At 41.7% G+C, this 27872-nt stretch overlaps 1 protein-coding gene across 11 annotated transcripts in view; it reads right to left on the bottom strand.

Moving 5' to 3' along the window:
* Positions 1-26212, bottom strand: part of GPR156 (G protein-coupled receptor 156) — an 87392-nt gene extending 61180 nt beyond the window's left edge. For 4 of the 11 annotated variants that reach the window (XM_023623692.2, XM_001502458.4, XM_070242743.1 and 1 more), the window contains exon 1: positions 25881-26186. The gene's annotated coding sequence lies outside the window, so the exon portion shown is untranslated. Of the gene's footprint in view, positions 1-25880 lie in introns of all 11 variants that reach the window. The other 7 variants (XM_070242747.1, XM_070242749.1, XM_023623693.2 and 4 more) reach the window with 4 other exon arrangements.
* Between the last annotated feature and the right edge of the window lie 1660 nt (positions 26213-27872).

Below are 27872 nucleotides of genomic sequence, written 5' to 3'. Positions count from 1 at the left end.
GAAGAGCAGACAAGAGGAGAAACTTGCTCCAAATCTGCATAGGCAGGACTTGAATCCAGGAGTTTACATTCCAAGGTCAGTGTCCTCCCAGTAACACCCTACAGGGGCAGACACTCTGGACTGACCTCTCCCAAGAAGACGCTAAATGGCCTGTTGGATTTCTTCATGTTTAGTTCCCAGAGCCGCACTTCTATGGGTTCCCTGGAGTGTCGCACAGCATACTGCATGTATACCAGCTGTCCTCACCTGGGGAAATTTTGCACCTCTGGGGGATATCTGGCAATATCTGGAGACATCTGTGGTAGTTAAAACTGAGAAGAGGGTGCTACTAACATCTAGCAGGTAGAGGCCGGGGATGCTGCTAAACACCCTACAATTCACAGGATGGTCCAAACAACAAAGGATTATCTGGCTCCAAATATCAATAGTGCTAAGGTTGAGAAAGCCTGGTAAACACTGTGGATCCTAGACAGGCTAATAATCTTAAGCCCAAATCATCTGTTTATTTTTTATTTATTTTTTCCTGGGAAAGATTCACCCTGAGCTAACATCTGTTGCCAATCTTCCTCTCTCTCTCTCTCTTTTTTCCTCCCCAAAGCTCTGGTACACAGTCATATATTCTAGTTGTAAGTCCTTCTAGTTCTTCTATGTGAGCCACTGCCACAGCATGGATACTGACAACGAGTGGTGTGGTTCTGCACCCAGGAACCCAACGGGGGCTGCTGGAGCGGAGTGCGCTGAACTTTAACCACTAGGCCCTCAGGGCTGGCTCCAGTTCATCTTTGAGAGATTCTGTGAACACCATGTCCATCTGACAATAAATTCCTGGGGGATAAATTCCTGAGTACATTCCAAAAGTCCCTTTGGACAGACTAAACTCACTGGCATGGAGTGCTAGGCCTTCCTTCAGTCCAAGACACTTTATATACTATGATACTGGGCTCCCCAGTGGGGCAGGAATTCAACGCCAACGTTTCCACACATTCAGAGATTCACACATGAGGAGGTGGTGAAACAGTGAATGGCTTAGTCATTGAAAGGAAAGAATTGAATGACTTCAAAGTGTTGGGTGATTGGGAAAGTGGGTGAGGAGTAGTGTGTCAGAGGGTAATGGGGAGGCATCTGACCACAAGATAGATACAGAATCCAAGGCACAAAAAGAAAGGTCTGCCAGGCTCCTCCAAGAGCAAATCCTGCCCACCCAACCCCTCCTCTCACCCCCAACATACACGCAAAGTCTCTAGAGGTAAACTGTCTAGGCCACAGACAGTAGGAGATCCAAGACCATGCACGGTAGGGCTTACAATTTATTTGATAGAGATTACAGAATCCTGCCCAGTGACTCAGATCAGGAAAACAGATACCATACCAGCCAGACTGTCCCCAAGTGCAAGATGGTTTGTCACAGGTTCACAACTCTCAACAGCCCCGTATGTTTTCAGAACATCTCCCTTACTCTTCTACATATTATTTCTTGCCATCAAAAAACTAGTCATACAACTACTGTCTCTTAAAAAGTTGTTTTTCAGTCGGTAGAACTTCTGCTTCTGTTCATTAAGAATTAACTGCTATAGGAATTGTCTTCCCCTTGTAAACAACTTGAAAACCAGACAAAACACGAGACAACTCTTTTCAGACACGGATTACAGATCTAATAGGACCATGGGACACAAATGAGGTGAGCCCTATAATTAATTGACATATATAAATGGAATATAAATAAATATTCTTTAACACTATAATTGATCCCAAGTTACTGCCTACAGGCAATTTCCAGGTCATAGCACAGAGAGGGAAACCCAAATAGAATCTAGAAGTGTTGCTGAAGGAAGGATAAATTGGAGTCTTGGGATGTTGAGATTGATAGAATTTGGAGGCAGAGTAATAAAGAAGAGGGAGATACAGAGAGAGAGAGCACTTTGGAAGTCTGCATGGATCCCCTTGGTCTTTCTCTGAGCATTAACCTGGGCGTGAGTGAGAGGAAACTACTTGAAGTAGAAGAAATAGCCACTAGTAGGCAGTAGCTGAACCATTCTTGGAGCTCATACAGGGCTGGGAATGCTGTGTTCCCACCAGCCAGAATTGAGAGGCCACATAATATACAGGCCATTGGATAGAATCCTCATAAAACTCCCATCTGAGTAGCAGAATTAGATTAACCCTAGATTAGAAGCTACTTTGGATCTTCCCTAACAATGCTTTAAAAAAAGCCTCAAAAGGATCAAATTGATCCACAAAAACTCAATTGCATTCCAGAACACAATCCAACTCTCTTTAAAGGAATACAACAGGATCCAGCACTTAACAACATAAAATTCAAAATGTCCATCATCCAATAAAAAACTACCGGGCATGCAAAGAAGCAAAAAATATGACTTATAACCATACATTTTTTAAAAAATTGTTTTAAAATAAAGACAAATAGAGAAATAACAGAAATGATATAACTAACACACAAGGACCTTAAAACAACCATTATAAATATGCTCAAGGATATAAAACAGAACATGAATAAAACAAGGACAGAAATGAAAGACATAAAAAAGATCCAAATGGAAATTCTAGAGATAAAAATATAATTCTGAAATTAAAAATACACTAGATTAAACACTGCAAAAATAAAATATTGGTGTTTAACTTAAAGACAAAGCAATAGAAATTATCCAAAATGAAGCATAGACAGAAAAATGATTGTTGATAAAAATGAATACAGCTGCAATGACTTACAGAACAATAGTAAGTGGTCTAACATACATGTAAGAAGAGTTCAGGGGAAAAAAAGAGGGAGAAATAGAAAAAATATTTGAAAAAAATAACGACCCCAAATTTTTCACTTTTGATGAAAAGTATAAATCTACAGATCCAAGAAGTTCAACCAACCCCAAGCAGAATAAACATTAAGACACACACACCACGGCGAATCATAATGAAATTGCTGAAAACCAGTGACAAAGATAAAATCTCAGGTGCAACTAGATGATGTACAGAGGGACGAGAGTAAGACTTACGGCAGATTTCTCATTTGAAATTATGTAAGCCAGAAGAGAAAGGAATGACATCTTTAAAGTGTTGAAAGAAAAAAAGTCAACCCAGAATACAATAGCCAGTGAAAACGTCTTTTAGAAATGAAGGTAAAATAGACGTTTTCAGGCAAAGAAAATATGACAGGCACGCACTACAAGAAATGTTAGAGAAAGTTCTTCAGGCAGATGAAAAATGATATCAGCTGCAAATCTGGATCTCCAAAAAGGAATGAGGGTTTTGAAAATGGTAAACGTGGGTAAATGTAAAAAAATTGTATTTATATTTTTTTAAAGCTAGGCTCATAAGCATGCACCAATTAGAAAAATATACACATACTGAATTCTCCTTTACTCCCATATCATCTACATCTTTCAGTCAGTTTTCAAACACTACTGCCTTGGTTCATACACTCAGTGCCAGCTGAGTTGGTGCCTGCATTACTGACAATAAAGCTGAGCCATAAACGGCTTTCAGGGCCATGAAATGATGAGATGAAAATGTAAGGAGATAATATATAAACACATTAATGTATATTCCATGGTTACACACTCCCTTTTCCCCCAAAACTCTGTTGCTGCTAATATTCATTAATGAATATTTATTATTCATTAAGCTTTTTTGAGTGCCAACAATGTGACAGGCACAGTTCTAGGCACCTGGTATGCACTGGTGAGCAAAATAAAGACCCTTACCTTTATAGAAGTTGCATTATAACAGGGGGAGTCAAACAATAATGAGTGGACATAATACGTAAATAAATTAAATAGTATTTTGAAGGTGTTAAGGACAATAGAGGAAAAAGTAGATCAGGGAGAGAGCATTTGGGAATGTCAGGGGAGGAGCGAAGCAATTTCAAATGAGGTTGCCAGGTTTGGCCATTTAAACCTAAAAAATTAAAGGCTGATTCTATAGTGAAAGTTATGACAGCTGTCCACACTCATCTCTCATTACAGGGAATGTGCAGTATTGATGATAGAACAATAACTGTATTCAGAGTGATCTGGCAATGATCAGCTAAGCAAAATGAATTTTGGGAGGATTTGCTTCTTCCCTTTGCTTCAGCAAATTCTCACATTTCAGGTAACCCTCCCAGGGTATCTAGAGCTCTCTGTTTAGGCCCAGCCCCACTGTCTACAGAACTTTCCCATGCACATCCTCACCTGAGCTTTCCTTCTTTAATCTAATTCCACTAGATTTTCACATTTATAGATTCCTGAAAGTTTTCCTTTGTTGCCCCGATGTACAGTCATATTTAAAATTATTTTAATTCATAGATATTTTAAAAACTCAGAGAAGTAGAGGGAAGCACTCAGAATTAAGCATTAACACCTTGATAATTTATTCCAGATCACGCCTCCCACCCACCAGCACCTCCTCTCCTGAGAAAAATCACTCTACTGATTTTGTATAAATAATTTTTGGTTTCTAAAAATGAGGAATATCTCAATTTTTTTTTTAAAGATTTTATTTTTTTTTCCTTTTTCTCCCCAAAGCCCCCCAGTACATAGTTGTATATTCTTCGTTGTGGGTCTTTCTAGTTGTGGCATGTGGGACGCTACCTCAGCGTGGTTTGATGAGCAGTGCCATGTCCGCGCCCAGGATTCGAACCAACGAAACACTGGGCCAGCTGCAGCGGAGCGCGCGAACTTAACCACTTGGCCACAGGGCCAGCCCCAGGAATATCTCAATTTTTAAAAAAAGAATGAGGAAATATCTACACTGCCATGATTTCCAGGATATTGTTTTAAAAAAGCAAGAGTCAACAACATATATATAGTATACTACCTTTTGTGTAAGAAAGGGGATGAAATACATATAGATCACTAGCTTATTTTCAAAAAGAAACAGTAAAGGACAAAGTATTATCTAAGAGGAGGAAAAGAACAAGGGGAAGGGGACAGGGAGGCAATACAGACCTCTCAATGTTTATAGTTTTGACTTTGAAACCATGCAAATATTTTACATAAAAACAAAATTAAATCAAAAAGAAGAAAATCAATCTTTAAAAATTAAAACCAAATTAAAGTAAATTAACCTAACTATATCAAGTTGATGGCATAACCACAGAGAGAATTATTTTAAGTAACAGTAATTTGGTTATACATCCTAAGTACAAAAAATGCTCACAAAGAAATCCTCAACTGCATTAGGTGAGTATCGTTCCTGTTTTATATATACAAATACGCACACATATACACATACACATATATATGTATCTATTAGATAAAGCAAATAGGTAATTATGCACGTCATTGGGAACTAAGATTTTCAAAGAAAGAGAAAAGAGACACACATATAAAATAAAGTAAACTAAGTAAAAACCTTTTAATGTTTAATCTAAATGGGAAATATCTGTATGGATCCAGGATTTGCTTCTCTCTTTATAAAACATTCATATTTCCTAGTCTGTTAACTGAAGCTTCGAAGTAATTACAACCCAGTAACAATATACACTCCAAGTGCCCAGACTGTGTGGTCTCTAAAACCACTTTTCACTAAAAGGAATCAGGTTTCTTTAGTGAAATGGCCAATTTAAGCTGTGGAGCAGAAAATATACAAGATGAACCTGGGACATCTTGTTATACTAGAAAATAAAAAAGTAGCACAGACTACTGAACCATGTCAAAAGGATGCATGAGTCAATGGGGTCCCACCAGCCAATGACAGGATAATTTGAGCATCAAAAAGAACAATAACTGAAATGCACTGAAACATAAATGGCACATAGTAGGCACTCAATAAATGCTTATTGAATACATGAATGGAGTTAGCATTACAGGTATTAATAGGATATTGTTGAGGGTGTGGTCTACAACATTGTCTTAGTGGCTCCTCCATGCGGACACACAGTATAAATTTCAATTCCTGTCAAATATCAGGAAAAGTCAATCTTTTCCTGGAACATTTTTGCATCATGAATAGTATTATGTTTCTTTTTTGGCCACGGGGAAGCTCAGAATCAAATGTGTGGCTCACTGAGAGCAACTGTGCAGTATTAAGTATCTCTGGATCATTTTATTACCCTATTACTATTTTCCTTCGGTCCTGATTTCCTTTGCTCTTTATTTTTCATACAATTACATGCTTTACATTAAAAGCTGGAGAAGGGACCATTGGAGCAGTAGGGGTATTTCTACCCAGTGTGAGCAAATAGATACATTATTTGAAGTACCTCAGCCTTGGGTTACCTGCTAAGAGAGATAAGACAGAACCACATGCAAATTCATCAAAAACACATCTACTGAAACCACCACCACCAACAGCATTGTACTAGATGCTCTCTAAGGTTCCTTCTGGCACCAATACTGTCTGAAGTATTAGCTGTCCATTAACTATGTTAATGTAGGCAGCACATACATGGATAATTATAAACAGCAGGGAATGTAAAATGCATTTTTAATTGCCTTCGAATGCACTGTGTTATGTTCTGGTAGCAGATTTACACACATCCTGAATATGGGTCACTTATACTAATAGTAAAATTCACTTCTACTCCCTGAGCATACACTGCTCCTTGTGGGGGCAGCAGGGCAGAGGGGACTCAACGTCTCCTAAAGACCACCTGCCGCATAGATCCTCAACACAGAAGATGGCCCACAGTACTTTCTAAGAGAGCATAAGACTAGGGAGGGAAAGTGTGGCTATATAGGAACAGATAGTTCAGTCAGGGAAAGTAGGTGGAGTCACAGAATGGCAGAGCTGGAAGCAACCTCAGACATCACAAAATCCAATCTCTTCCTTTTACGAGAAAACCGCCCCGCAGAGGTGGGGGGCTCAGGATCAAATAGTGAGTGTAGGAACCAAATGGTGGTCTCTCAAGTTCAGCGCTCTTTCTATACAACTTTAAAGGATCATTAAAGGAAGTTATGGTTGGCCTTTCATGCATTTGGGACAGCTGGGGCAAAGGCCTGGACTTGGGAAGGGGAGAGAGAGACTGTGTGTGTGTTTACGGTGGGGTGCTGGGCGGGAAAGGGAACTGGAAGGAAGGCAAGTTTGATTCAGATACACAGAACGTGTGCAGGAGCAGTGGAGGCAATAGCAGCAGGCAGTGTCATAGGGGTAACAGCTTTAGGGCTGTAGTTAGAATCTGTGGAGGAGGTCCAAGAGAGAAAAGGAACACAGTGGAAGGGGAAAGAATATTCTCTTGGGAGTGCGTAAGTTTTGGAACTTGTACATTTCCTCTCTAACAGTATAAAGTAGACTGAATTAATCTGCTTTTCAGAACTTCAGATTTGCCTTATAAAAGAGGGAGAAATGATAAAAGTTCCCTTTAAAGCCTTTGAAGTGCCTCCAATTAAGTTTTCCACATACTTTCAACGGTTTCTGAATAATCATCCCAAGGACCCTGGAGCACAGCTCGTGCAGGGAATCTCAAATCACCAGAGGGAAGAGAAGGCGGAGAAGAGATGGCTGCTCCAAACACATCCCTCTTAGAGGATTTTAGAGAAAGAGTGGAATCACCGCGTGTCCCTTGGCAGAGATGGGAAGTAGGTGAGTTGGGGGAAGCAGAGTGGACTTGATTCAATCCCTTAGTCTAGTGTGGACCTCAGAGGAAACAAAGCTTTGGCGTCCTTGGGCTTTGTATGAATTCTTGAACTATACCACCGTTCCTTCCTAACCCTTGGATTCCAAAGCCTTTCCTCTCCTGTGCTTCCCAGTCCACAGTCAGTGATCTTTCCACAAACTGGAGAACATTTTTGCTCAACGTTATAGAAGGCTATACCCAACCTTTTAGTCTCATATTACTCGTAACGTTTCTTCTACTGAACCTGACTTCTCCCTTCACTGTACAGTGTTTAAATTCTTCTGGCTGCTTGGTAGAATTATAGTGAATCAGACTGGCTATTGGATTGGGTCTCCCATACAATCTAGGTAACAGTGTTGTAAATAATAAGTCTACTATAAACAGTAGGTCAACTGAATACAGGGCACATCCCAGGGCCCCTGGGCCAATTCAGACTCCCATCCCAGTAGCTGGAGTTTAGCTTCACTTCACGTATCCTAGGACCGACCATCAAATGTAATGAATGGCACCGCAGTGGACAAAGCTTAGGCTGAATTTAAGTTTCAGCTCCCTTATCTTCTATCTGTGGCACCCTAGGTTAGTCACCTAAGTTTTCCAAATAGCTGCCTCCTCAATGAAATGAGGATAATACTATCTACACCTCACAGATTTTGTTGATGATTAAATCATATATTGTATAGAACATATGCAAATATAACTGATACATACCAGATATTCAATAAATATCAGCTTCTTCCACTTCCATGATATAGAAAGGTCATCTATACAGAAGACTTGGGGCACATAACTGAGGTTATCCACCTTGTTTCTCTAAATTTCCTAACAGAATCCCAAGTTCTGAATCATTAATGAATCTTCTAACATGAAGATCAATGATGTTTATACTGTGTTTAAAATCAGATTTGTAAGAATAATGAATTATAAATAGAAGAAAGGAAATGATAAAGATAAGAACAGAAATAAATGAAATAGAGATCAAAAAGACAATAGAAAAGAGCAATAAAACTAAGAGCTGATTCTTTGAAAAGATAAACAAAACTGACAAACCTTTAGCTAGACTCATCAAGGAAAAAGGAGAGAGGACTCAAATACAGTCATGTGTTGCTTAATGATGGGGATATGTTCTGAGAAATGCATTGTTAGGTGATTCCATTGTTGTGGGAACATCACAGAGTGTACTTACACAAACCTAGAAGGTATAGCCTACTATGCACCTAGGCTATATGGTTCTAATCTTATAGGACCACTGTCGTATATGCATTCTATCATTGAACAAAACATCATTATGTGGTACATGACTCTAAATAAAATCAGAAAGAAAAGACAAGACATTACCATTGATACTACAAAAATACAAAGGATCATAAGAGATTACTATGAACAATTACACACCAACAAATTTGACAGCCTAGAAGAAATGGATAAATTCCTAGAAACATACAATCTACCAAGACTGAATCATGAAGAAATAGAAAAACTGAACAGACCAATTAATAGTAAGGAGATTGAATCAGTAATCAAAAACCTCCCAAGAAACAAAAGTCCAGGACCAGACAGTTTCATAGGTGAATTCTCGCAAAGATTCAAAGAACAGTTATTACTAATCCTTCTCAAACTCTTCCAAAAATCAGAAGAGGAGAAAAAGCTTCCAAACACATTCTATGAGGCCAGCATTACTCTGTTACCAAAACTAGACAAGGACAACACAAAAAAAGAAAATTACAGACCAATATCCCTTATGAACATATATGCAACAATCCTCAACAAAATACTAGCAAAGTGAATTCAGCAATACATTAAAAGGATCATAACACCATGATCAAGTGGGATTTACTCCAGGGATGCAAGGATGGTTCAGCATTCACAAATCAATCAATGTGATACACCACACTAAGAAAATGAAGGATAAAAATCATATGATAATCTCAATAGATGCAGAAAAAGCATTTGACAAAACTCAACATCCATTTATGATAAAAACTCTCAATAAAGTGCATACAAAGGGAATGCACCTCAACATAATAAAGGCCATATATGACAAGCCCACAGCTGACATCATACTCAATGGTGAAAAAATGAGAGCTTTTCCTCCAAGATCAGGAACTAGACAAGGAGGCTCACTCCTGCCACTTTTATTCAACATGGTATTGGAAGTCCTAGTCCGAGCAATTAGACAAGATAAATAAATAAAAGGCACCCACATTGGAACAGAAGAGGTAAAAATGTCACTATTTGCAGATACCTGATATTACACACAGAAAACTTTAACGACTCGACCAAAAAACTGTTAGAATTAATAAACAAATTCAGTAAAGTTGCAGGATACAAAATCAAGATACAAAAATCTGTTGCATTTCTATACACTAATAATGAACTATCAGAAAGAGAAATTAAGAGAACAACCCCATTTACAATTGCATTAAAAAGAATAAAATATCTAGGAATAAATTTCACCAAGGAGGTGAAAGACCTGTACACTGAAAACTATAAGACATTAACAAGAGAAATTGAAGAAGACACAAATAAATGGAAAGATAATCCGTACTCATAGACTGGCAGAATTAATATCACTAAAATGTCCATACTACCCAAAGCAATATATACTTTCAGTGCAATCCCTATCAAAATTCCAACGGCATTTTTCACAGAAACAGAACAAACAATCCTAAAATTTGTATGGAACCACAAAAGACCATGAATATCCAAAGCAATCTTGAGAAAGAAGAACAAAGCTGGGGGCATTACACTTCCTGATTTCAAACTACATTACAAAGCTATAGTAATCAAAACAGTTTGGTATTGGCCTAAAAACAGACACATAGATGAATGGAACAGAACAGAGAGCCCAGAAATGAACCCATACATATATGATCAATTAATTTATGACAAAGGAGCCAAGAAGATACAATGGGGAAAGGACAATCTCTTCAATAAACAGTGTTGGGAAAACTGGGCAGCCACATGCAAAAGAATGAAACTGGACCACAACCTTACAACATACACAAAAATTAACTCAAAATGGATTAAAGATTTGAGTGTAATGCCAGAAACCACAAAACTCCTAGAAGAAAACACAGGTGGTGAGCTCCTTGACATCAGTCTTGATGATTTTTTGGATCTGACACAAAAAGCAAAGGCAACAAAAGCAAAAATAAACAAGTGGGACTACATCAAACACAAGAGCTTCTGCACAGCAAAGGAAACATTAACAAAATGAAAAGCCAACCTACTGAATGGGAGAAAATATTTGTAGATCATATATCTGACAAGGGGTTAATATCCAAAATATAAAAAGAACTCATAAAACAGTATGAAGGTTCCTCAAAAAATTAAAAATAGAACTACCATATGATCCAGCAGTTCTGCTTCTGGGTACTTATCCAAAGAAAAGAAAAACACTAACTTGAAAACATATCTGCACCCCCATGTTCACTGAAGCATTATTTACAATACTAAAGATATGGAAACAACCTAAGTGTCTACCAATGGATGAGTGGATAAAGAGGATGTGGTATAAATATACAATGGAATACTATTCAGTCATTAAAAAGAAGGAAATCTTGCCATTTGCTACAACATGGATGGACTTTGAGGGAATCATGCTAAGTGAAATAAGTCAGAGGGATAAAGTCAAATATCATATGATCTCACTTATATGTGGAATCTGGAAAAAAAAACACCCAAAGCAAGTTTACAGATACAGAGAACAGATTATTGGTTGCCAGAGGTGGGGGTTTGGGAGTAGGCAAAATGCGTAAAGAGGGTCAAAAGGTACAAACTTCCAGTTGTAAAATAAATAAGTCATGGGGATGTAACATATAGCATAGTGACTATAGTTAATAATACTATATTGCACATTTGAAAGTTGCTAAGAGATTAGAACTTAAAATTCTCATCACAAGAAAAAGATAATTTTGTAACTCTGTATGGTGACGGATGTTAAATAGACTTATTGTGGTGATCATTTTGCAACATATACAAATATTGACTCATTATGTTGTACACCTGAAACTAATATAATATGTCAATTATACCTCAATAAAAAAGAATAATGAATTATATATTCCTGGCACTAGAGACCATTTCATTAATTCAATAAATATTGACTGATCAACTATTATATGCTAGAGGTAAGGGATGCAGCAGGGAACAAGCCAATATGGTCTTGTTCCAGCACCCAGCACAGTGCTCGTACATAGTAGTTGATCAGTACATATTTGTTGAAGCGGACCCAGAGATGTTTAGAAAAGATTATATGGTGTAAGAGTCCTAGACTCCTGGGAATAATCCTCAGGACATCTAGACACTCCTGTAAGTCAGAATAAGCAGGCGGCTTGATTCATGAAGGAGGCTGGAACGTCCCCCTGACTGCGGGAGCATCTCCTGCCTTCAGAGACCTGGCCTGATGTGTTCTGCTGACTCTCTCTGTACTTTCAGGCACAAGCTGGCACAACCGCGTGGACTGGGCGGTGACTCACTACTGCCTCATAGACGGATCCTAGAGACCTGTTAATATTCCACACTATTGCCAGGGATTGGAGTTGGGAATTAAAAAAAAACCAAAACAGCAACATACTCAAGCCCTCACCAACTTCCCAGAGTTGCCTTGTTACCTAAAAGCACTTAGGTACTATTATGCAAATTATACATGCATGATTTCCATAAAAACCAGTCACAAATGTCAATTAGTGCTCATTAATATGCAATAAATTCTCATTTGAAATTATTAAGAGCCAAGAATGAATTCCACTTGGCTGCCCTCCTTTAATGAGAACTGCTGTGAGGTACTCTAGCTATTTCTCATCAGCAAAACAGTACGGCGTGACGACACAGCAAGCTTCAGGAACAGTAGGAACAGAGACAATGATCATCAAAGGGTTCAGAGGCAGGTTTTGGATAGCTCTAGTTTTACGCTGCTGCTGCTGAGACCTCTGTCCTGCTGGGTACTCAGAACATAGGCTGAGGGAATCCTTTAATATACCTTGCAAACGGAGCCACGGGAATAGTGAGCACACCTTTAAAGGATGTTTGTGAGGGTGCCACACAGCTGGAAAAAAGTAAACAAAACTTCCTTCTTGAGGTTCCGTCTGTTCAGGAGACTGACTGTCCTACTCCTCAAAGGAAGCGGAGACCCAAGCCCCCTTGGATCACTGGGGCTCATCCCTTAAAAGCCTCCTGGTCGGAATTTTTATGAGTGAACTTACATGCTGTGTCTCTAAATGCCAGTTTCAGCTGGACATCGGATTTCTCTAAACTGTTGTTCAGTGTTGCTAGGCAACCCAAGACATTTACGTGAGCGCGATTTGAGCTCTTTGAGGATAAAGAGATGGAAAACATAAGCTATCAAGATGAGACGGTTCATTCTGCAGCCACTTCCTTAACAAACTGTCCTAAACTTGGCCTGGAAGCAGAGGGTAGAGAATAGGCTTTTCTAAGTATAGTTCAATCCAGTGGTTATGGAACTCTAGTGCACGTCAGAATCACCTGGAGAGCTCCTTCAAACACACTGATTGCCAGCCCCACCTCCAGGGATTCTGATTCAGTGGGGCCTGAGAATTTGCATGTCTAGTAAATTCCCAGCTGACACTGCAGCTGCTGATCTGGGAATCATACCAGGAGAACCCGAGTCCAGCTAAAGGAAATACAGGGCTTTATCAGAGTTTGAACCACACAAACCCTGGAATAACCCTTAATTCGTTACTCCAAGCTGCTGTGATGAGGCTCATGCATGTGTATTTAAGATCAAGTCATTTGATTCATTCTCTAGAAATTAATTTCAGAGACGTACTATTGAGAAATTAGACACGTAGATCAGCACTCAATTCTTTCATTCTTCAAACCAGGATTCTTAAACATTTTTTTGGACGTGAGATACTGATGAAAGCTATAGACCCTCTCCTGAAAACACATACAAATACATAATATTTTGCATACAAAATCAAGAGGGGGATCACATACCACCCATGAGTCCTCCCGGCCCCAAACTCTACTCATCGCAAGCGAGGAGGAGCATTTCAAACAACTCAGCTGAAGGCACGAATTAAAAAATAATTAATTAAGTTTTTCTTTATATTTTTCTCAAAAATCAAATATTTCTTTGTGACTACCCATAAATAAGGCATGGCTTACTAAGATGATGAAGGCTATGACAAACTCTGTCACCAATTAAAATATTTTAATAATCATTTTTGATATGTTTATTCTTTATCTAGTACAACAGTCTTGGTCTTTTACTTGGAGAAGTCTATTTATTCTTAAGATAATTACTGACATAAATGAGTTAAAAATCTATTATATCACTATTTGTTTTTCTTTTCCAACCTGTTCCATGTTCCTTTTCTTGCATTTTTTTACTACCCCATTTTCCTATTAGTTTTTTAAAAAACAGCTTGATTGAGGTAAAATTACATGCAACAAACTGCACGTATTTACAGCGTCAGTCTGATGAGTTTTGACATGTGTATACACCTGTGAAATCATTCTTGTGTTTGAAAAATGAACAAGTAGCGATAGTCCTCTGACTCTGTTCTTTTCTTTTGTTTTTGTTTTGGCTACTCTGGATATTGCACATTTTCCCATGAATTTCCGAATGAAGTTGTCAATTTCTACAAGAAGGTCATCTGGGATTTTCTTTGGGATTGCACTGAATCTATAGATCAGTTAGGGAAGAACTGACATCTTAACAATATTGAGTCTTTTAACTCATTGTCTGAGTCCTCTTGGCTGCTATAACAAAACACCATAGCCTGGGAGGCTTATAAAGAACAGAAATTTACTTCACACAGTTCTGAAGGCTGGAGATCCAAGATCATGGTGCCAGCGTGGCCAAGTTCTGGTGAGAGCCCTCTTCTAGTCTGAAGATAGCTGACTTCTTGTTGTATCTGCACGTAACAGAAAGACAGCTGCCTAGCTCTCAGGCCTCTTCTTGTAAGGGCGTTAATCTCATTCATGAGGGCTCCATCCTCATGATATAATTGCCTTCTAAAGTCCCCACCTCCAAATACCATCACCTTGAAGACTAGATTTCAACATACCTATTTGAGGGGGACACAAATATTCAGTTCATAGCATCCATGGACAAAGCATATCTCTCCATTTATTTAGGTCTTCTTTAATTTCTCTCAGAAAGGTTTTGTCGTTTTCAGTGTATACATCTTGCACAATTTTTTAATCAGATTTATCCCTAAGTATTTCATATTTTTTGATGTTATTATAAATTTTTTTCTTTCAATTTTGACTGTTAACACTGGTATGTATATGCACAATTGATGCCTGTATATTGATACTGTATTTTGCAACCACACCAAACTCATTCATTAATTCTAGTAGCTCTCCCGTAGATTCCACTGAATTTTCTATATAGACAATCAGGTCATTTGCGAATAAAGACCGTTTTCAAACTAGATGCCTTTCATTCCTTTTTCCTATCTTATTGCAGTGGCTAGGACCTCCAGGACAACGCTGAACAGCATTAGTGAAAGTGGACGTCTTTGTTTTATTCCTGATCTTAGGGGAAAAGTATTTGGTCTTTTACTATTAAATATGATGTTAAATGCAGATTTTCCATAAATTCCCTTTATAAGGTTAAGGAAGCCCAGTTTGCTGAGACTTTTTCTTTAACAGATCTGGGCTTTCACCTTCTCTAATATTTCCTGAATAAACGTTGGTAGTTTGCGTCTTTTAAGGAATTTGTTCATTTCATCTAAATTGATGGAATTATTAGAATAAAGTTGTTTATAAGATCTGTAGAATTTGTAGTGATGCCACTTCTTTAATTCATGATATTAGGAAATTGTGCCTGCTCTCTTTTTATCCTGATCAGTCTGGCTAGAGGTTTATTGATTTTATTGATATTCTCAATCAATCAGCATTTGCTTTCATTGATTTTTCTCTACTATTTAAATCTATTTTATTGATTTCTGTTCTGATATTTATTATTTCCTTTCTTCTGCTTACTTTGGGTCTCATTTGTTGTGTTTTGTTCTAGTTTCTTAGGATGGAAGCTGAGGCTCTTGAAGAAAAGCTGAGGCTTTTCTTCTTATAAGCCCTTAGCACTGTAAATTTCAACCTAAGTACTGCTTTTGATATGTAACTTTTCATTTTCATTCAGTCTAAAATAATTTTTCATTTCTCTTTTGATTTCTTCTTTGACTCATGAGCTATTTTAAAGTACATTGTTTAGTTTCCAAATATTTGAATTTTTTTTTTTTAAGATTTTATTTTTTTCCTTTTTCTCCCCAAAGGCCCCTGGTACATAGTTGTATATTGTTCGTTGTGGGTCCTTCCAGTTGTGGCATGTGGGACGCTGCCTCAGCGTGGTTTGATGAGCAGTGCCATGTCCGCGCCCAGGATCCGAACCAAGGAAACACTGGGCCGCCTGCAGCGGAGCGCGCGAACTTAACCACTCCGCCACGGTGCCAGCCCCTTGAATATTTTTGTTATTGATTTCTTAATTCCATTGTGGTCAAGAACATACTTTGTGTGATTTGAATCCTTTTAATGTATTGGGAATTGTTCTATGGCCAAGAATACGGTCTATCTTGATAAATGTTCCATGTGCAATTGGAAGAAATGCATATTTTGCTGTTGTTGGGCATAGCGGTCTGTAAAGATCAAGGAGGTCAAGCTGATTGTGTTGGTTCTCTCTTTTATAATCTTTTTTTTTTTTTTTTTAGGAAGCTTAGCCCTGAGCTAACATCTGTGCCAATATTCCTCTATTTCTTCTTTCTTTTTCTTTTCTTTTTTTCTTCTCCCCAAAGTCCCCCAGTACATAGTTGTGTATTCTAGTTGTAGGTCCTTCTGGTTGTGCCATGTGGGATGTCGCCTCAGCATGACTTGATGAGTGGTGCTGAGTCCACACCCAGGATCCAGACCAGCGAAACCCTGGGCTGCCAAAGTGCAGCATGTGAACTTAACTGCTCAGCCATGGTGCCAAGCCCCTTATATTCTTAATTATTTTCTATCTTCTTGTTACATCCGTTACTGAGAGAAAGCTAATGAAATTTTAGAGACTGGTTTTACTATCATTATTACTGGTCAGTGCCTATCTGAAAATTAAAAGTTTATGTAAAACTATGTATCAACATAAAGGCTAATGCTTATTCTGCAGGTTTATACATGTTCAAACTAAAGTTAAAGTTTCTCCTTAGAAAGTAATTGCAATAACTTCTATTCCGGTTTTCTTTTCTTTCTTTAGTTTTCAATCTAGGACACAGAAATCCATTTCAAAGCTACTAAGTAAAAACTGCAGCAGAAGCCAATAGCAAATGTCTGCCACAGGACTTCATAATTTCTTTCCCTCTGCTTATCTAATGTTTACACTTTGAACAAAGACTTACAGTTGGGTTTCTAATATGGTTTAGGATCACAGATTTCCATAAAGTGTCCATGACCTCACAGGCCCACTGGTTACACAGCAGCCTTCAGCTGAGGATTTTAAAATCTCATTTATTTCTTGCTATTTTGTCAGTCCACTGTTTATATTTCACTTGTTTGTACTCACCAGCCTCAATGTTTCTGTGATATTTTCTCCAGGCCTGGTGTGGTGGGGAGTCCCACTTCTCTCTAGTCTGGTGGACTAGACTCAAGTTTTATACCCCAAAAAGAGCAAAACAAGGGGCTGGCCCCATGGCCGAGTGGTCAAGTTCGCGCACTCTGCTGCAGGCGGCCCAGTGTTTCGTTGGTTCGAATCCTGGGCACGGACATGGCACTGCTCATCAAACCAAGCTGAGGCAGCATCCCAAATGCTACAACTAGAAGGACCCATAACGAAGAATATACAACTATATGCCAGGGGGCTTTGGGGAGAAAAAGGGAAAAATAAAATAAAATCTTAAAAAAAAAAAGAGCAAAACTAAAATTGAATGCCAAGTAGTCCTGGGAAGCTCGCTCCTAGTACCAGGTTTGTTAAAATCATTTGTTTAAAAATGTTCGCATCTGTTGCTTGGCACTGATCCTTAAGCTCTAAGACCCCTACCTTCTTAACTAATTATCCTCATGTCAAGTAATCAGTTGTAGCTGATTGACCGTATACTCATAAAACTCCCCAAATCCCAAATCCCTCAAAATAGAAGGAGAAGATGGGGATGGAATCAAAGAAGTTTTCTCAATCCAACTATTAAAGAAAGGGCATAACAGAAAACATAGCATATATGGCGTTGTGAGGAAGCACTGTAACAGCCTCTTCTCTCTGAAGGCGCCCCCCACACTCCCCACTGATCAGGCTGCTCCTGCCACAGAGGAAGACCATGTATAATTCCACAGCATGGAATAACTGAGCAAGGGGAATTATAAACAGCCTGGCCAACCAGAAGCAACAGAGACACAATGCAACCAAGATACTGCAGACTCCGCTCCCCACTGAGCTGACAGAATCCACACTTGGCAAGGATGAGTTCTCACTGCAGGGCTCTCCTGCCTAAATACACAGGCTCCCCTGGAGAAAGGCGGCGGGGCAGAGAAAGGCAGAAAGAGGGAGGGAAAAACTGCTGTACGGGAGACCCACAGTGATCATCAAAACTGGGCATATTCCCTTTGACCCAGAAATGCCAACTTTGGGAATCTTCCTATGGAGATAAAAAACAAAGTGTAAGGATAAATGCAAAATATTTATTGTGGCATAATTTGTTGTGAAACAAATTCAAGGAAAAACTTGAATATTTATTAATAGGGAAATAATAAAAATTATGGAACTTCCTACAAGGGAATATTAGGTAGCTACTAAAAATAACAAATTGGATCAGTTATATGTATATATCTAGAATAATGTATACAATAAATAAAATGAAACAAATAACAGAGTAACTGAAATTCTATGATCCCATTTATGCAATAGAAAATAACTCTATACACGCTTGTTTGAACATAGAAAAGGAGTGAAGGAATTCTCACTGAATTTTTTTTCATGAGGAAGACCGGCCCTGAGCTAACATATGTTGCAAATCTTCCTCTTTGTGCCTGAGGAAGATTGTTGCTGAGCCAATCTCTGTGCCAATCTTCCTCTATTTTTCATATGTGGGACGCTGCCACAGCATGGCTTGATAAGCAGTGTGTAGGTCCACACCCAGGATCTGGGCCGCAAACCCTGGGCTGCCGAAGTGGAGTGCATGAACTCAACTACTATGCCATCAGACCACCCCCAACACACCAAATTTTTAATAGTGGTTCTGCCAGGAAGATAGAGGGGAGAGGAGGTGGAAATTAGTAAGTAACATTTTCTTTATATACTCCTGTCTTACTAGATTTGTTACAATGACTGCATATTACTTTTATAATATAAAAATGCAATAAATTTAAAATAGAAAAAGAATTTACTGACACTTTATAATTACAGCTAATACTAGACCCCAGAGTTCAGTGGGGTGTGTAGTTCTCCAGCATTTGCTTTAAATTGATCCTGGTAGAGGCAGCACCTTCTGCTCCTAGAGACAGGCCTCACCTTGTGTCCCTCAACAGAAGCCAATTAAAGCACAGACTTGACAGCGCCTCTGGAAAAGGCCAGTGGTTGTGAGATGAAAACTACATCTATTCTCCAAAGCCTCAGTCACAGAGCTTCCCAAGGGGCCGCCTAAGCCAGGGAGCAGCCAGCAGAGGCATTGATAAGACTAGAACAGGCTTCTGTCCGGGAAAATCCCACTACTCCAACTCTTGACAGCCTTTGTTGGCTCCTGTTCCATACTCAGAGATGAGATGCACAAGACTGGCCCAGTCTCTGCAGGGATAAATATTAAACTCTGTGGGAACGATGCTGCTGCCTGGGTTTGAAGCGTTCTGTGTTAGCCCTTTGGTGCAAGACTCTTTGAGGACCACTGGTAGCCAGGTGTGGGCCTTCCAATTGTCGCCCCATGGGATGGGATTAAGACCTCAGAGATGTGACACTTGGTTCAGTATTCGAAATTTGGTTTCATGCTAACAGAATCTTCCAGATCTTCTGGGGGGCAATAATATACAATGATCATTAATAAAAATATATGCAGAAGTTGGCAGCCTGTGAAGAATTAACTTTTTTGATCAATCATTTATCTTCCAACATCTTTTTTCTTTTCTTACATAATCCTACTCTCCTCCATCCATGGTCTTCTATCTCCTACTTAACTTCTTACATTAGATGTTTTTGCTTAATGTTTTCCCGATTATCATAGAAATCCATGTTTACAATAGCAACTGTGGAAAATATGGATAAGTTTAAAAAAGAAAAGTAATCATTTATAATCCCAACTGCTGGTAATATTTTGGAATAGTTTCTCTTTGTCTTTATACTTACTTTTTGAAGCAGGCCTGCGTTTGTGTAGCTTTGCAAGTGTAGATGAGCGTCTCACATGAGAGAGCGTGTGTAAGTGTGAAAGGGAGTTAGGACGGCCTGTTACAGCTGGGATCAGCACTGTTGTGGTGTGGCTATGAGTTCTGGTGTGTCAAGCCTGTATTAATATTCCTCTGACTGACTGTGACAGCAGCCTTCATGTCTCAGTCCTTCTTTTCTCCTCACAGCTGCCTTGGAAGTTGGCAAGATTTGCATGTAAAGATTCTCACGGGTGGTTATTTGATCTTCTTTCATTCCAGTTTTTCACTTGCAGATAATGGGTACCTACAACCCCAGAAGGTCACTACTCCCTTCTCTTTCCTGTCTCCTGCTATTATCTTTCCTGCTCCCTCTTTACTCCGATCTTCTGAGTTTATCCCAAGAGCATCCAAAAACAGGCAGCCATCACCAACCTGGGCACAATCACAGAATCACTGCCACGTCCATTTGGAAAAGGCACTCAATTAAGCATGCACCCTGTTCACCTTTTCAGAGGACATACTACAGCTAATGTGGCGCTTGAGTGAGTCCACTTCACACAGAAAATCAGGAATATCTTGGATCAGAGCCAAGAAAGGCCTTGTTGGTCTGGGGCCTTGCCAGCCAACACCGTTTGGCCCTTACCACACCTTCAGTCTGGACCACAGCTCAGGACTTTACCATTTCCCTGGTTAAGACATTCACTTCTGCCTTCTCTCTCAAGGTCTCCCCAGTTACCCTTGGAAAATCAGGAGGCAGAGCTGGCAGCACCAACTGACAGTTCGACATTTCAGCATAGGCAGACAGCAATGGGAAAGCCCAGGGCATTCTTTCCTGGGTGTTTCCAATGTCACTCTGGAACAGCGACCCATGGCAGCAGGAGGGCAATTCCAACCAGCAAGGCCCTGGACAGAATCATGAAGTTTCTCTAAGAGGCCCTCCCATGCCCTTTCCTCTCCTTACACCAAGAAATCACTTCTCCCCATCAGAAGCCCAGGGCTTTCTGGCTAATCTACATACACACAAAGCTCCTCACTGCAGCACAGAAGACCCACTTCCCAGAACCCTCACTTTCACAGTTATCTCTTCCTTATCACAAACATCATGAAGTGGAGACCAGGGGGAGATTTAACACCTCTCCCCACCTCCCTATTTCCATTATGGATTAAAAAATAAACATCCTGAAGCACTTTTGAATAGGAACCTGCAATCTGAAGGGAGAACACATATGGAAGGCGGCTAGGCAGTCCTTTCTATAGTTTACCAATCTGCATGACCTCAATCCTCTACTGCCAGTTGCCTCCCTAGTCACTGCCCAGGAGCCCAGTCACAGCAGGCCTGAGCTCTCCAGAAACGGTCTGCTGCCTCGCCACTTAGTCCTCTGTTGCCTACCACACCTGAAGTACACTGACCCAGATTTGGGTTCAGGTAATAAAAGGGTACTCAGACCCTCTCAACTCCCCACACTGAGGCCAAACAGCCAGGAAGGAGATCAGAGAATGCAGCATACAGCATATGAATTCAGTTGGACTTGGAGCATTCTGAGTCTATGTGTGATGAGGGACAAGAAGATGGTTGGTGAGACCCAGGAGTCCACTGAACGAATGTGACCTCCTCTTCTTTACCTCCCTTACAGTAGACTGCACAAAGTCTCTAGACTGGATCGGACATGGCAGAATATTCTTGCATGAAAACAGACCTCAAGGCCTTGCTTGACCTGGATGCGCCTCCCCAAAATTGCTCAAAATCAGACCCAACCTCTGGTCAAAAGTTCATAGTTCCCTAAAACAAACAAGTACACACTCTTGTGTCCTTGACAAGCTGGCCTTTAGCTTTCCTGCTTTCTCTCTTACTGCAAACCTCCCCTCCCCACCGCTTCACCTTACTCAAGCCACGCCAGTACTCTAGCCCTGACTTGAATATCTGCTCAAGTTACTCTGTCTTTCTGGAACTGCTCTTCCACACCACAGCTGCCAGTCAAAGAGCCACACCTCCTTCAGAACTCCGCTCAAAAGCCGCTTCTTCCTTGAAGGAAAATAATGATTCTTCCTGAAATAGCTAGCTCTCTACCCTCCACTTGGAAGCCCTGGCTAGCCCCTACTCCTACCCACATATTTTCACAGCAAGTGTGATAACTTAATTACAGCAGTCAGCCCAGTTGTCTTGTAAAGGCCTCGTCTATATCACTGTCAAAAGAACCGTGTCTTTACAACGCTGGTTCCTTCATTCTTCTATTTGGAATGAATACATCCCGTCTTAATTAATCCCTCCTCACTATATAACAAGTTCTTTTCCACAATTTCCTCTGGATTCACACCTATCAAGCCAGTTTCACCAGCACATGCAGTCTTTCTCCTGACCCAGCCACTATCAACGCCCATTTTTCTGCATGCTCATTCTCTCCCATCCCTAGAAAGCGGGGTGCTCTGCAAGGTGTGGTTCAATAACACGGGGTGTTCTCGGGCCATGTCATCTATCTCTGTCTCAGTACTCATGATTATGACAAGTGTCTCAGAAAAACGCCTTGAGAAGTCTAGATGGAAACCAGTGCCCCATGGAAACACATAAATATTTTATCAGGCTCTGAATAAGACTCCTGCTAATAAATATTTAAACTCCTCGATAGCATAATGCTCGCCCACTGGGTGATCAGAGTCAACTTGTACTGGGATGGGGGGCTGACAGGAGGAGAGGAATACAACAGCCATGGCAGCAGACATTCTACAGAGTCTCTTTTATGGATCTAAAAACACTTAAAGTGCACTTGAGGGCTCCCCAGTTTGCATGGCCACTCATTTTCCAAGTGTGCTCCCTCTGGAGTGGAGGTAGGTCAGTACCCAGTGGAGCTGTCTAGGGAAGGCGCTCGCTGAGCTGCAGACAGGCTGCCATATCAGTCACAGCCCCCATAACCTTGCCAGGCTTCTCTCAGCACTGGTGGCACAAACATTTCCAAACAAAGAACACAGGATTCAAAAAGAGGCAGACCCCAGAAGAATGTTCATGGCAGCTTTATTCAGAATAGCCCCAAACTGGAAACAACCCAAGTGGCCATCAATAAGAGAATGGACAAACACACGGTAAATATTCAAACGATGGAATACTATTTTGGAATAAAAAGAAATATATACTTAACAACATGGATGAATCTCACAGACATCACGTTGAACAAAAATAAGCAAGACACCAAAGTACCTACTGTGCGAATGCATTTATATGATGCTCAGGAACCAGCAAAACGAAACCATGATAATAGAAGTCATAACAAAGGCTGCTTCTGGAGGGTGGGGGTAACTAGAAAGGGGCATAAAGGAAACTTCTGGGATTGAAATCTTTTATATCTCGTTTAGGATGTGGGTTTGTCAAAACTAGCCCAGCTTCTAGCACAGGATTCAGCTTTGAAGCACTGTGAGGGTAAAAGCTGCCTGATCTCTAGGATCATCATTTACCTATAAAATATTGATTAACTGAATTATCAAAAAGAACTCCTAGTATTTTACCAAGGATTCTGCAACCCTTAAGGGAGTCAATGCATTTAATTATCTACTTAATCCAATAATTACTTATTAATGGCTTATGACATGCCAAACAGGAACGTAGCCATGAATACAACAACAAATTTTTTGTCCTTAGGGAGTTAACATTCAACAGGGGGCGGATATACGGACAATTAACAAAGAAACAGATACTCTGTATAATGCCAAGTAATGGTAAGCGCAACGAAGAAATACAGCAGGGTCAGAGGACAGGGAGTGACAAACGGCTGTTTGGATCAGGCGGTCAGGGAAGACCTGACTGAGGAGGTCACACCTGAACAGAGACCTGAAGGAGGTGAGGAAAGAAGCAGTGCAAGTACCCGAGGGAAGAGTGTTCAGGCAGAGAGGAGCAAGGAGGACAGTGAGGGAGTGGAGAGTGACAGAAGATGATGTCAAACAGGCCAGGTCACATGGGGCTCCATGAGTCCCGGCAAAGAGATGGATTCTATTCCAAATGTGAGGGGAAGCCATTGGAGGATGAAAAGCGGGAGAGCGATATAATCCAACCCACGTTTGAAGAATGAGAAAAGGAAGCAATGAAGAAACTTGCCTAAGGTTCTTCGGGAGGAGTCAGAAGAATAAGATTCATATTTTTTTCTCAAAATGTTAATATCCTTCACACATCTATTTCTTACTACTATTTCTTAACTACCTCTGTCCGGGGCCAGATCACATATATCTGGATTCCAAACTCTGATTTTTATTAACAAGTTCATGTCCCCAGACAGTTATAAGTTTACAAAGAGAGAAGTAGGTAACTTTTCTGTATGTCTGAAATTTTTCAAAATAAAATGGAGGAAAAAAAGAGGTCGGGATTTGCATCCTTTATCAGGTGAAATTCATCAGCAACTAAATATGAATGCTGTGGTTTTCAATACCTTTCTGCAAAACACAGGTTCTGATTTTTAACTAAATGTAGGACATTCCTTTCAACTTTCAAATCCAACTTCTCTGCCCAAGTTGGTGCATGTTCCATTGCCTCTGTGGCACGTCAGAACCTCAGGGTTCTTTCGTCTCTCCCCCTGCCCTCAGTTACTCTCTGAAAACCTAAAAGGGAGTGGAATAAAATGCGAATTTGGGGGGTGGATCGGGGTAACTTTTCAGAGAAGTCCTCGCACTCCCCTAGCCTCATCTGGAAATGCCCTTCCGGTCAAATAAAAAAGGAAACATTAAACCCCCAGCAGGAAGCAAACTGTCAAACACCTCAGTCCTCTCCCAGAATCTCTCTCCACTCTTTGGAGAGCCTTCTAGCCCGCAAGTCAGTGGTTTCATCCCAATCAGCCCCTGGGTCTCCCCTGGGCCACAATTCTGCTTCCACTAGACGTGAAGTTCTCTGTCCCCAGGCTACCATAACTGTGCTCTGACCAGGCTCAACTCTAGACTTTACTGAGGAACAGGGAGAAGCTAAAAGCTGGAGGTAGAAGAGAGGGGAAACACAGGGAGCACTCCAGAGACAGCGGTGGCCCTGAAGTGGAATCAGGCTGGCAAAATGGGGACCAGAGAGCCACCACTCCCCTCCCAAGAGATCCCTAACTCAAGCAAAGCCTGCCAAGACATTTTATTCTGCAGACTCAAACATGACATACAATCACTTCCTCAGCCATTTATCTCCACACCCATTTGCTCCAACTGCAGCAAAGGAAGAAGCTACTGTTTTGCAGGCCTGGCTGCTACCCAGCCTGCCCAGAGGCCCTCCATGCGGCATCTCACCATTGGTGGAGAAAAATTAGTTTTCCTTTGCAGGCCTTGCTGCCTAATACAGCTATACCAACAATTTTTCAAGCTTTTAACCCCCGCCTGAAAGTCTTTCACTTTTACGTAGGGATGCAATAATTTAACGTTGTCCTCCATAGCCTGGTTTAAAGGACTATACCAGGAAAAACATTTAATTAGAGGCTAGGACATAATTTGTCTATTATTCATGCATGCATGTACCCAGAAAACCAACAAAGGGAAGAATAAGAACATGCCATGACTTCTCTCCCCACAGTTTTCTATTCTGAAATGTCAACAACAAAACTCGATTTTAAAGAAAAACCTCTAGGTTCGGATTCTGCAGTAGAGCACGTATACCCAGACAGACCGTTCAAACACGGAGTTCTAACAAGTGGCCTCTAGTTTCTGACACAGCTAAGGTGGAAACGGGTGCTTGCCAGGGTACAAGGATGCTGCAGCTCCCGGGCCGCTCTCCGCCCAGAACAAGGCAGTTCCACAGACCGCCGCGCAATAAAACTTTGTCTATTCAGGACTTCACCGTCCCCGGGAGGGAGCCCATCCTATCCGCCACCCTGCACCCTGGGGTGAACGTGCCCCTGCAAGGAAGATCTACAGACAAGTTCGGAGAGGAGGCTCTGGGGCGTCCACCCGCTCGGGAAGACTGTCCCGAGATCTCACAATTTCAGCAGTCTGTCGCGCATTCAACAAAACAGCCAGGCGCCCACTTCTCCCCAAATACCGGGACTCTCCCCGACTTCTAAGGAAATTGCCCCCTGGCAGCCCTGATGAGTGACCCCCGGCTCACCTGCCGTCTTTAAGATAGTTTCTTTACCGTTTGCAAAGAAACTGCCCAGATTCTGGCGTGGAGAGGAAGCCCTTCCCCCTTCCCCTTTTTCACTTTGGAATGAACTGTTTGATGTTTTGTGGCCATATCGTGTCCACAGGGAGGTCCTGCAAAATCCCGAATTCGGGATCCTCAAGGGCGCGCCGCTCACCTCACCAGGTCCCCGGCCGTCGAGAAGCGCCGAGCCCGCGGCTGGCAGCGGGCCGCCCACGGTCCCCGGGGCTCTCGCGGGTTCGCGGGGCTGCCAGGGCCGGGGCGGGGAGGGGCGGGGGCCGGCCGGCCGGGAGCCGCGCCCAGCGCCGCGCCGGGAGCCGGGCGTGGAGGCGGGGGACGGCGGCGCCGGGCTCGGCGGGCTGGCGGGCCGCGCGGGGCCCAGCGGGGCGGCTGCGGCTGGGCTGGCGGGCCCCTCCCCTGGCGCCGCCTCGCGGGCGCGCTGGGACCCCGCGCTCGGCCGGCCGGGGCGCGCGGGCACGGCCAGGGCGGCTCCCGGGCTCCGCGCGCCGCGCTCTCCCGCAGCCCCGCTCCTAGCTCCGCCGCCGGCCCCGGGGCGGCCCCGCCCGCGCCGCCCTGCTCCAAGACCCTCCCCGTGGGCGCTGCCTGGGGAGCGGGCCCGGGACCCAGAGCGCAAATGTTTTTATTGCTTTTATTTCGTTTTTTTATATTTATTTCGTTTTTATTGCAGCGGTGGAGTTACCCCTGAGTGTTCTCATTTGATGCTCTCTGGGTTTTCCAAATTCTTTGCGTTGACTTTGTGCTTATTTTATAATCAGAAAGATGAGAACGTTACTTGGGAAGCCTTTGTGTCAGACACCCTTAAGAAGTGAGAGCGAGCCATCTGGAAAGGATCTTGGGAATCGAATTATACTTTTCATATTTTCATTTATTTTATCTTAAGGTCTCAGACGTATTAGGCTCGTTGGGAAATCCCATGTTTTCACGACTGCCTGGAGGACACCCTTGTCTGGCGAGGGGGTGAGGAGGAAAGCCAGGTGGGGCCACTCCCCCTCCCACAGAACGTTGGTGACAGTCATAGATGTCTTAACACGGGATGTTACCCAAAGATTTCTTTTCACAGAAACGGTTCTACTGAGGGGGGAATAAGAGGAAGAAAGAAGGATAGCTAAGGGTTTCCTCAGGGCAGTGAGCAAAAAGCTGGATGTCCAAAGACCAAGAATTATGTCTGAGATTTTACCCAGGACTGTTTCCAGCTCTTTCATTCTGTACGGCCAGACCCTTTCATTTGGAACGTGCAGAAACTGAGGGGGACCGATTCGCTCCTCCTCCGTGAGGGTTGCTCCGGTTAAGGAGGCTTGTGGGTTCATCTTTTCCGTACAACAGCTGACTTCCAAGATCAGAACCAGATCTTCAGTTCTGCGGTTCTAGATGGAGGGTTTGTCCTTCAGACCTCTGTTCGGATTTTATTCTACTGCAGAATTTGTCCATGCTCTTAGCTCCTTCTTCTCACCATCCCCTCTATACTCTGCAAGATGTTGAAATCTGTCTCCCAACGTGGTTCCCATCTTCAATCCCAGTGTCCTCTTTCTCAGACTGAAGTATTCCCAACCCCTTAGTCTCCAGGCACAGAAGGTTTTCCATCTTCCGCTTTGGGCAGCCATGTTTACCACAGAAATATTTCTGGAATTTCTCTTTCCTTGTGTTCCCACATTGCTGTTCTTGTTAGATTTTGATTGCCTTGGTTTGAATCATTTTAATAGTTTCCTAACTGGTTTTCTTGCCTCCTGTCTTTCCCCACCCCCGACAGGGACCTGAGAATGTTACTCTCCTGACAAAACAAGCAAAATGTCCCCCCAACCTTCTAGCCCCCTACACACAAACCTGCAGTCACTCCCCTCTGCAACTGGAATACAGCCTAAACTACTTCCACAGTTGGAAACCAGCTTACCTTTCCAACCTTCTGTTCACTCCACTGCCTGGGTTCCAGTTAGACCAAGC

The sequence above is a fragment of the Equus caballus genome, chromosome 19, assembly GCF_041296265.1.
Source record: "Equus caballus isolate H_3958 breed thoroughbred chromosome 19, TB-T2T, whole genome shotgun sequence".
NCBI lineage: Eukaryota > Metazoa > Chordata > Mammalia > Perissodactyla > Equidae > Equus > Equus caballus.
This window is presented reverse-complemented; position numbering and strand designations above follow the sequence as displayed.